Here is a 6,622-nt window from a genome sequence, read left to right on the forward strand (position 1 = left end):
GACTATGACCCGGCCCCCACCCATCTGAAACTGGTGACACCCCCCTCCGTGGTCCCCCCCATTTTGAGTTCGTGAAGCTTGTAGTAAAACCTAAGTAAATTTTTCATATTATTATTATCATTATTATTATTATTATTATTATTATTATTATTATTATTAAAGATTTAAACATAAAGTAGTTTGGCTGTTTTTCTTTATACGAAGATAAGTGGAGTTTTACTATATTAACTATAAGAAATATATGAATTTTCTTTCTTTATCTCGGAGTATACGCATTCATTTTCCAAACATGTAAGTGTGAAAGAAATGTAATCAAATTCTGTACAGCAAAGAATTTATGGCAAAAAAATCCGTGGATAAAGTAACATTTGGAAATCTCACTGTTTAAGCATATCATAGATATACTAGATGATTAATTCCAATATATTTTTTCTTATTTACAATTAGCGTTTACAAACCAAGTGGTTTTATTTCATTGCCAAACCATTACATATAATAACTAATTTGGATTTACAACTATGGTTAGAGGTTCATAATTTTTATTGAACAAATATTTGAGCAAGTTTCACAAATTAATAGGATTCAATATTTTAAAACAACCTTAATATCTTTCCATATGACTTAAAAAAAAAAGAATGAGTATTATAATTTGTGCATGCCCAGTGGCCCCCATATTCAGCTGTGCCCCCCCTCAAAGGTGGCCCCGCCCATTAATAGACTCCTAGTTAAGCCTATGCATGACTATAGAGCTATCAAGTGGCTCAATGGTCATAGTCACGGTGCTTTAGTAGTTTCCCAACCAGGTGGCGCTTCGAATCACTTACCACTTCCATAGACCCCTTGGTTGTACGAGTGAGTCACTCGAGAGGTATAGTGAACTGGATATGAAACGAAATTTGTAGCTCAATTAATTAATATCTGTGATATATAAATATATATATATATATTCTATATATATTTATATATTTATAATATATATATATATATTATAAAATATATATATATATATAGAAAGTATTTGTGTACATAAATATAGTTATATACTCAGTAAGTATATATATATATATATATATATATATATATATATATATATATAAATCATGACTTGTTTCGTTTTTACAGTTTTTAGGACATCTTCACGAGAACTGATGCATACAGGTGCAAATGTACAACTTCCACAAACGTCCAAGAGTGACTGTAGTACACGTAGGCATACAGGTAGCAGGAAATCAAGGGAAAAGCAATAAACTCACTGACTTCTGAAGATCTTGCTTATCTAAGCAAGTGCCTTCAAACCTTTGCTCTTGTCCTGTATCACCTGCCTTCATTATGGTCTATACATTTTACACATTTCTTTTCAAATAAATGGATGGAGATTATGTATGCTAAGGGTGATATTCGTATTCTTACAAAAGCTTCTTCTTTTATACAACTAGACTCATTAAAAGAAACGGGGTGTAGGTCTTCTTGATCGGTCAGGATCTACTCTTACTCTTTTCCCCCAACTTCCTCTCAAAACGATTATTTTTTATACAGCGATCAATTTTTCAAACGAAAGATGTCATTAAGCAGAGCAAACTTACCTTGACTTCGACGTATTAGTGTTTCATCTAGTGATACAACTTCATTCACTGATTCGAGTGGACTACATTCCCTGAAAATAAAAATAATGGTGCGGTTTTTATTTATTACTATATTTTATATATTACTATTATATATATTGTAATATTTCGAAATATATTCCATTACGAAAGAAGTAGGTACTGTAATTAATAAAATAATAATAATAATAATAATAATAATAATAATAATAATAATAATAATAATAATAAATGTTAAAGGATGGAACTATGATAAAACTTTACCATTTGCACCGAATTGTATTTACTTGTATAATCAAATGAAATGTAAACGGACACATAAAATGTTCCTTTATAAAATAGAAAAAAATAAACGTTGCTTCTTATCCTTTAGAATTAACCTATAATCTTCCTCTACATCCAACTGATGTCCTAACCAAGGTGAACATACATTCATGGTGAAAATGGAAACTAACTAATCAGGTATGGAAGTTTGCAATCACAACTGATCCCTGATCCTATATTCCAACAGAGAGTAACCGGATTTGCTGAACTGCAGAACCATTACGCAGTGAATGTGCCTCGCTGTAGAACTTCTCAGTTCCAGAGGTCCTTTATTCCTCGCACCGTCAGACTCTGGAACTGTCTCCCTCAGGATACCATGAAATTGAACTTCAACAGTTCAAGCAAAGGTGTAATGCATAATTACCCAAGCACTCTTCTCCTTTCATTTCAATAAATTTTAATCGAATTATTAACTTAATCGTTTTTTTTTTTCTTTTTTAATGAGTGAGATCTCTTCTTTCTATATTTCCGTAACTTCCTCTTACTTCTTCCTAATTATGAATATCTGTTTTCCTACAGTGTGTAAAGTCCTTTGCATCGTCAGTCCAACATATATATTGTATACTTCGGAATTTTGAATTTCAAGTCAATGGCCCCCACGGACTTGTTCCACATGAACAGGGTTCACCATCTGAATAATAATAGCAATAATGGCACAGTACTCAACTCACCTCTGACCAACACAGGTCCTAAAGTTTTCATTTACCACAGAGGGTGAGGTGGAGAAATTGCAGACGAGGCAGTTCACCGATGCACCGGCAGATTCCGGGTTGAGGAGAACTGTAAGAAAGAGATCTGGTATTAAAATACATAAACATCGAAAGTGATATATCATTAACAGTCCAATTACACATAATCGTACTTATATCTGCTGGATAAGTACATGTAGAAACTATATATATATATATATATATATATATATATATATATATATATATATATATATATATATATATGGGCTTGTATACAGTGTTAGTATTATGAAGTACTTTTTTTTACGTATTCTTGAATAAAGGATTTCTGTGTGGTCATCTAATTTCCAAGGTACAACTCCGTGTATGGCTCGGTCGCAATGTCTGGAAGATCAATATTTCAATTACGCTAGACGTAAAACATTTTTGAAAAAAGAACACAAACTGACTCACAACCACGCAAACATGTCATGGGTTATTTCATATAATAAAAATTAAAGCGAAAAATCAAAACCTCAGAGAATCTGTCGTGAAAACTTAATGAAAGTATAAAAACAATCAGCCTAGTGTTGATAGCGCTTAAATTAGTGCGGACTTTTACTACTGTCACTGAAATACGGATCGTGACCGTTACACAAGGCACGTCAGTCTCTCATCTTTGTTCCATTCCTAAAGCTGATATTCAACGAAAATTGTCTACATGTAAATTGTAAATATACGCCTGCTTTAATTTGAAGTATACTAATATACTACTGGTTGATTGTAGCTACAATTCAACCACATTTTCAATATTATTAATACTGTTTCATTGACTGAAACCTATTCACAAGGAACGAGCACACAGCGACCATTGACTTGAAATTCAAGCTTTCAAAGAATGTTGGTTTCAACCTGCCACAGCAGACCCCACACTGCAGCAGTGACTGTTCTGCAGAGCCAGCGATTTTGCATCGCCTGGGGGAGACGCGAACCCACGTCATCCGAGTGGCATACCACAACACTAACCACCATACCAGTGGACCTCATGTGTATGTTGAGTATTGCTAGCAACGTAAGTGGGAGACAGTTTTCCCGACTCCTTTTTTTCGGTTTTATCTACTTTTCTGGAGAACTATGTTCAATTGCTTACTGTCTTCAATGATCTACAAAACGAATGTGGAGGCGACTCAAACTAAATATAAACTGGTATCACACATTAAGGGTTTCCAATCAAGTTGTTTCAACGACTTGACCCTTTTGCAGAGTTAAATTTGGCTCGCTATGTTTGTAATGAAGGGATCATTCAAATTTCCGTCTTAATCTTCTGAAGCAAGTAGAACAGATCTCTCTCTCTCTAGATTCCGGTCATGATGAAAAACGTCCAAAACTTGTGGTTTTATGAGGTCAATATACCGCCCACAGCAAACATTTTTACGACGAGAAGTCATTCAGCGTCTGGAACCAGAGGCGACCTTCCATTCACGATAACTTAACAGAATAATTTAACACTTCCAATATCACATTTTCACTATTCTGTTACCCCTTTCATCCATAAAACCTTAAGAATGAGAACATGATACCCTCAAACATACTACAATACGCACAGCACACTTTGTTAATTCACCAGCTATTGTCTTTCCAATGTGTCGTTATTCAACCCTATATGAACTCTTGCTTTCTCACAGTAATGATTACAATACTATATAAACCTATTGTACTCTCAAGTTAGTGGTTACAAAATATAAACCTTTGTACTCTTACGTTAGTGGTTACAAAATATAAACCTACTGTACTTTAACTGTTACACAATATAAACCTATTGTACTCTCACATTAACTGTTACAAAATATTAACAAACTGTAATCTCACAGTAACGATTACAAAATATAGCCTAGACCTATTTTACTCAAGGTAACGATTACATTATATACACCTATTGTACTCTCAAGTTCACAGTTACAAAATAAACCTACTGTAATCTCAAGTTCACAGTTACTAAATAAACCTACTGTATTCTAAAGTTCACAGTTACAAAATAAACCTACTGTACTCTCAAGTTTACAGTTACAAAATATAAACCTACTGTACTCTCAAGTTCAGTTACAAAATATAAACCTATTGTACTCTCAAGTTCAGTTACAAATATAAACCTATTGTACTCTCAAGTTCACAGTTACAAAATATACACCTACTGTACTCTCAAGTTCTAGTTACAAATATAAACTATTGTACTCTCAAGTTCACAGTTACAAAATAAAACTACTGTACTCTCAAGTTCAGTTACAAAATATAAACTTATTGTACTCTCAAGTTCACAGTTACAAAATATAAACCTATCGTACTCTCAGAGTAACGATTACAAAATATAGCCTAAAACTACTGTACTCACAATAACGATCGCAAAATATAAATTTATTGTACTCTTCAGCTAACGGTTACAAAATATAAGCCTATTGTATGTACTCTCACGATATGACTGACCTGAAATAACGTAACCTACGGCTGCCATTGTCACATGGTAATAAGTTCTTGACATTTCTGTCATAATCAGCCACACAGCATTTTAATGCCTTATCAATAGTCACCACATATCTCTTTAAGGCTTCCTGATTTCCCATTTTAAGGAATACCACATAGTCCCTTTACCACACAAATAAACATACATATATATATATATATATATATATATATATATATATATATATATATATATATATATATATATATATATATATATATATATGTGTGTGTGTGTGTGTGTGTGTGTGTGTGTGTGTGTGTGTGTGACCCAACAGTTGTGTTAGTTTAGTATTGTCTGCCAAGGTGGTACTCCACATTTACGAAGGTCGAACGATAAATTTTTAGGAATAAAGATTACTGTATCAAATTTGTCCACATTCGGCAATTCATTACATCGGCACATCTCTATCTAGACACTCGTCAATGACGTCAACAAACTAAGTCCTTAGTTTTACACGTATATTGGTTTGGTATGATTTTTGGACAGCACTAGGTTTTGTCCTTCGAGGTCCTTAAGTGCATGGAAAATCAGAATGGCCACTGAGTCGGCGTTTCCTGTCACCTCGAGAGTTGGAATGAATTAGACGCGTTCCGTTAAATCCCTGCCGGCCCCCTTACACCCCCCACCATACACACAAACATATATATATATATATATATATATATATATATATATATATATATATATATACCATAAGTATATATATAATATCATATATATATATATTAATATATTAAGAAATACGAAAACGGAGAGTCCGCATACATTTCTTACTTGTTTAATGGGGCACGTTTTGAGGCTCGTCCCATTTTGTCGAAGGTAAAAACACATAAATAGTAACAAGTGGAGACATTCAACTATCTGTAAATGAAAATTGTTCAAAAATAATTTTTGATGAGTGTCTAGTAAACGCTACACAGATAAAACACCTTCAACGCTAAATGACAGAAAACGTGCCGTTATATTTTACATTTTCAGTTTTAAATTGTTCACCCTGATATCAACTTCACATTAGAGCACGAAGAAAACAAGGTAGATCTAGGGTACTATTCCGCGACTGCCTAGACTATGGCAGTTGCGGTTTTTCTATGCAGTTTTACCTCCTGAACAAGAATTTTAAGTAATTTTTATTCGGACGACTGTAATTAACCACTGGGGGCCAGTGCTAAACACGGCGAAATACATTAAACGCCCCAATCCCTTGGATGACGTATCCGCGCTTACGCTCCTTGCAGTCCGTGCGGAACTATTCTGTAGAATTACCGAAAACAATAAATGACATATGCTGATAATGAAATTGCTAGACGGCAACCATCTCTGGAAACAAGCATCTCTGGAAGAAAACGACGTGTGCGAGTTAGGCACAACTTTTTAGTCTTGTTTGTCGTCATTTTGAAATGAACTCCATGGCCACCGCGATCAACATGGATTTTTCTCTTGGCACACTTGCACAATGATAATCTTCTCAGAACAATATTTCAAGAACAACAGTTCGCCAACAAAAA

General features: G+C 33.9%; 1 long non-coding RNA gene across 1 annotated transcript in view; it reads right to left on the minus strand.

Moving 5' to 3' along the window:
* The window catches only part of LOC135198367 (uncharacterized), a 3,529-nt gene extending 824 nt beyond the window's left edge, over positions 1-2,705 (minus strand). Inside the window, exons 1-2 of the long non-coding RNA XR_010310775.1 lie at positions 2,597-2,705; positions 1,584-1,654 (exon numbers count right to left, since the gene is read on the minus strand). This is a non-coding gene — a long non-coding RNA (uncharacterized LOC135198367). The remainder of the gene's footprint in view (positions 1-1,583; positions 1,655-2,596) is intronic.
* Between the last annotated feature and the right edge of the window lie 3,917 nt (positions 2,706-6,622).

The sequence above is a fragment of the Macrobrachium nipponense genome, chromosome 22 (genome assembly GCF_015104395.2).
Source record: "Macrobrachium nipponense isolate FS-2020 chromosome 22, ASM1510439v2, whole genome shotgun sequence".
Taxonomy (NCBI): domain Eukaryota; kingdom Metazoa; phylum Arthropoda; class Malacostraca; order Decapoda; family Palaemonidae; genus Macrobrachium; species Macrobrachium nipponense.